Below are 5233 nucleotides of genomic sequence, written 5' to 3'. Positions count from 1 at the left end.
TTCCCCTATGCTATTCAATTTGGTGGCAGATGTATTCTCTCGAATGCTGATGAAGGCGGTCAATAACAATATAATATCTGGGATTGTTCCCCATATTATTCCGTGTGGTCTTATCTGCTTGCAGTATGCAGATGACACGATATTGTTTCTCGACCCGAAAACTGAGTATGTAAAAAACTTAAAATGGTTGCTTGCTTGTTTTGAAAACCTTTCTGGGTTGAAAATCAACTATGATAAGTGTGAAGTAGTGCCAATTAATATGAATACCGATGAGGCTAAACTATTATCCCAAATTTTCTGCTGTAAGATGGGAGATTTTCCTCTCAAATACTTGGGGATTCCTCTCCACTACTTTAAACTAAGAAGGGAGGATATCCAATACATTATAGATAAAATCATCAAAAGGATTTGTGGTTGGAAGGGGAGGTTACTCAGTTATGAGGTGAAACTTGTACTGCTTACGGCATGTATCACTAGCATCTCGATGTACTTGATGTCTGTGATAAAATTTCCTAAATGGGCTATAAATGCTATCACATCTCAGATGGCTCACTTCTTTTGGGGTGACCAGGGAGATGAGAACAAATATCATCTTGCTAAATGGGGGATGATCTCTCAGAAAAAAGAGTTTGGGGGCCTGGGGATTCCCAACTTAAGAGAGTTCAACATGGCCTTGCTAGCCTCTTGGGAAAAAAGATACTTCATAAACCATGATAATGATTGGGGGAGACTAGTTGATCATAAATATAGAACTGATAAACCCAATTTGCTTTGGGCCAAACAGGGTGTAGGGTCGCCCTTTTGGAAAGGGGTTACCTGGGCTTTTGAGGGTATTAGACCTTTTTCAGATGGAACTTGGGCAAAGGGGACAAAATCAGTTTCTGGGACGACACTTGGGCTGGGGATTCTTCCCTGAAAACTCAATTTTGGGAGGTCTATGAAATTTGTCAGCAACAGAAATGTGTAGTAGCTGAGGTATGGGATGGTACTAATTTGAAACTCACATTTAATAGATGTGTGGATTCTAGTTTTATGAGTAAATGGCATGACCTGATTCAGATAATTTCTACTAAGACCCTAACTGATGAGGATGACCAGCCTGTCTGGCTTTTGGAACCATCTGGAATTTATTCTGTTAAATCTTTTTACAACATGATAAACTGGGGAGGGGTTTCTACCCCAATGTGGAAAAATTTCTGGAAAAATGTTGTTCCTAATAGATACTTGGTCTTTTTGTGGTTAGCATATAATAACAAAATTCTTACCAGAGACAATTTAAACAAAAGAAGGGTGGTTGATAACTTGTGTTTTTTTGAAATGAGAATGAATCTGTTCAACATTTATTCTTTGATTGCATAGTAGCTAAGCAGATTTGGCTTGATGTAGCTGATACTTTTAGTTTTAATATCCCAAAAGATATGGCTGAACTATCTTCCTTTTGGAAACTGAACAACAAAAAAACTGTGATTAACATTGCTTGTGTTGCCTCCAGCTGGGGGATTTGGACTATGCGTAATGATATGTGTTTTCATGGGATACCATGGACAAGTACCCGGGCGGTGTTGGGGCGGATCAGCTCATCTCTACACCAATGGAAGATCCTGTGCAAGGGCGACCAATCGGTGCTGCTCCAACGCTGCCTCCTACTCCTGGACCGACGAAGAGGCGAGCTGCTCAGGATCGCCTGGGCTGGGGGCTGATAACGTGCTCAAAAAGGCCCCGGGGCGGGGGTGTACTGAAGGCTCATTCGGGGTGAAAGCTGATGGATCATCATGTCCCCGTGTGTGCGTTGATGAACTTCTAGAGTGTGTGGGTTTTGAGCTGCCCTGCGTGGCGCTGTATGAGGTCTACTCTTATAGTTTTGCAGTGTGGGGTGTTGCATTTATACTGTCTGGTTTGTTGCTACTGGTAAACCCGAATGCTTGTTAACAGTCTGGGTCTATGTTGTGCCCCGCCTTTAATAAAAGTGGGGTGGGGGGAAACCCCTTTCGATAAAAAAACGTTTCCTGAGATGTGCCCTTTCCTACCTTAAACAACTATCATGGTTAGTGTTTGCATTTACCTTCAATAGTCGGAACAAAGACTTCCCCTCTATAGTTATTACATTAATCATCCGGTGGTTTTTAAATGTTTACCTTATTAACATGTACCCGAAAGTCTGGAACAAATCCACGCGCCTACACAATTTGGTACTTGAACCACATCGATCCATGGCTGCAATGCCGAGGCAGGTGCAGGCGCCGGCGCGGACGCTGGGGGAGTCGTGTTTTGGGTGTGGCTTGCTCGCATGTACCGTGGAGACGGCGACTCGTCTACCTTTCTAGAGTCTACTACGTTGCCACCAACAGAAGCACTAGAAGAAGGGCTGCAGCCTGCTGTTCCACCACGCCTACCTGTCTAGATATTCAATCATCCCGTATATTTCTTCCCTTTCTGTTTTGATCAGACTTCCTGGATACAAAGTGTTTAGTGTTTGTTGGGGAACAATGCCAGACGAACTAGCGTTCTGAATGTATACCTTTCTTTTTTACATTTTAATGAATTTTTTAAGTATTATTATTTATTACTGCTAGCTTGGGGGGACATTCGTATTTGGCCGGGACTGGCAGGCAGCGATGCGAACTCGGTGATGGGCATGGGTTTGCGACAGAGGCCCCCGAGCAACGAAGGCTCGGGGTGGCTGGGGAAATGGCAGCAGATGCAGCAACCGGTGACCAGAATTGGATGACGTAGAGGAGGGAACATGTAAACTGTAAGGGAAACGTTTAAACCTGGCCAGCTGGTCCAAACTTGGGTCGGTCGCTTCTCTAGCAAGGCGAGCACAGCGGGGCCACGCGTGCCACACATCCTTGACCTGTCGAGCTAAGCTGTACTGCTTCGATTTTATCCTCTTTCTTTTATCCCGTCTGCTTCCGGTGCCTTCTTCCTCCTCCTAAAAGCCAATCTCACCCGAACGCATCGAACGCCATACCCATGGCCGAGCTGCCATGCTTTATTTCCAACTCGAGGCGCCACACCTAGCGACAAATCAGGGGCCACAGGAGCTGCAAACCGGCGTTTCACAGAGCAGCATCCAGCGACGCTGCCCGGCAGTGACTGCAACCCTGGAGCACATGAGCTGCATACAACGATGAGGAGGGCTGCAATCAGCTGTGCCCCTCAACGGCAGAGTTGCAACTGTTGGATTATGGATGGGCTTAGGCCCAAATAAGACACTAATCCCTGGTTAATCTCTAAGGCCCATGCAGTAGTACGGCAAGTGGTGGAAAGTGTGGGAAGTTTAGTCCCATAGTGCTACAGTAAGAAGAGTGAGACCTCTTTATAAGGGCTGCTCTACCACTTGCTATTGGGAACTTGGGAATAGGAGCTGTAGATGCGCGCTCCTCCTCCTCTGCCGCCCGCCTCGCCTTGCCTTGCCTCGTTACGACGCACGCGCGGGCCGGGGGTTGCGGGAATGAGCCGAGCCGAAGCTTATTTTTGCCGCTCAGAAATGGTTAATTAATTAACAAGTCGCTTACGGAAGCGCCACTGTCCGAGACGTTGGACCGTGGGCTGTTCACGGACTCGGTCATGGGCCTGGCCCAGGCCCATCTACCTGACGGCCTATATAAGAAGGCACTGGGCAGTGGAGTGAACCCTAACTCAGTTCACTCAGTCCCTCTCGTACAACCCTAGCCGTCAGCTACTGTTCCTCTCTCTGTGCTGCTTCCGGCGATCCCATCCCGACGATCACGTGCACCGTTGGTCGGGAGAGTAGGTGCCTCCAGAACCCTGTCGTTCGAGATCCTGCCCGGGAGAACGGCAATAAGGTTTTTGGGGAGCGTCTCGACGCGACTGCTCCCGATCAGTCCCCAACTTCGTCCGCCTCTGCTTCCACTACTTCCCCTGCATAGACACCATGGCCAACGACGCCGCCTCCAAGAAGAAGGCCACGGACAACGCCGAGGCTGTTGCTGCCGCCGCCGCGTTGGCCTGGCCAACCAGAGGGTATGATCTGTTCATCCCTCGTTTACTCGTACTTATGCTAGCCGTATATGTGCTGCTCATAGATGGTTCGATTCTATGTTCTGTACGTGCTAGTATGCTTAGGTATCGCGATGAGATGCATACCTTTTATGCCATGCTTACTGTTTACTCGTGTATAAGTCTAATCGGAAAAGTGCTAATATTTTCAACAATCCAAAAACCTTATTTTAGGCACTTTTCGATTCAAGACTTTGCTGCTACTCTAAAACCGGAAAAGTTTACCGGGACGCATTTTAAGCGTTGGCAGACTAGGACCACCTTGTGTCTCACAGAGATGAATGTGTTCTGGGTTGGTGGTGTGTCCCTCATAGAAACGATTGCTCCTGAACAGGAGAAGGCGTTTAGGGAGGCAACCACAATCTTTCTGGGAGCAGTTCTGAGTGTGATTGGATACAAGTTGGTTGATGCCTATATTCATATGGGCGTTGCCAAAAACTTGTGGGATGCGCTCGAAGTCAAATTCGGCACAACTGATACTGGCAGTGAGCTGTATGCCATGGAGCAGTTCCATGATTACAGGATGGTTGATAACCGTTCTGTATTGGACCAGGCTCATGAGATGCATTACATTGTTAAGGAGCTGGAGCTCCTGAAGTGTGAGTTACCGGCCAAGTTTGTCGCGGGTTGCATTATTGCAAAACTCCCTCCTAGTTGGATGAACTTTGCTACTTCTCTCAAGAACTTGAGACGTGAATTCTCTGTTGAGGATGTCATTGGTCATCTCAGTGTTGAGGAGAACTCGAGAGCAAAGGACTCGCACGTGAAAGGGGCAGAGGGTTCTTCTAGCGCCAATGTGGTGCAGAAGAACTTCCACAAGTTCAAGGGAAAGAACTCTGTCCAGCAGAATACTACCTTTAAGAAGAAGGGTAAGAAGAAAGACAAAAAGAGAGATGGCTGCTTTAGTTGTGGTTCAGATGAACATTGGGCGAACAAGTGCCCAAACAAGTATAAGAAGCCAGCACAGGACTCCAAGTCTGTGAATGTCACTCTGAGCAACAATGATGCGACATCTGGGTATGGTAATCTATTTACCATACTTTCAGTCTATCAGTCCACCAATTGGTGGATTGACACTGGGGCCAATATTCATGTGTGTGCTGATGTGTCTTTGTTTTCTTCTTACCAGGTCGCACGAGATTATTCCATCCTGATGGGGAATGGCTCGCATGCTTCTGTTCATGGTGTTGGCACGGCAGATCTGAAGTTT

The sequence above is a fragment of the Triticum dicoccoides genome, chromosome 3A (assembly GCF_002162155.2).
Source record: "Triticum dicoccoides isolate Atlit2015 ecotype Zavitan chromosome 3A, WEW_v2.0, whole genome shotgun sequence".
NCBI lineage: Eukaryota > Viridiplantae > Streptophyta > Magnoliopsida > Poales > Poaceae > Triticum > Triticum dicoccoides.
This window is presented reverse-complemented; position numbering follows the sequence as displayed.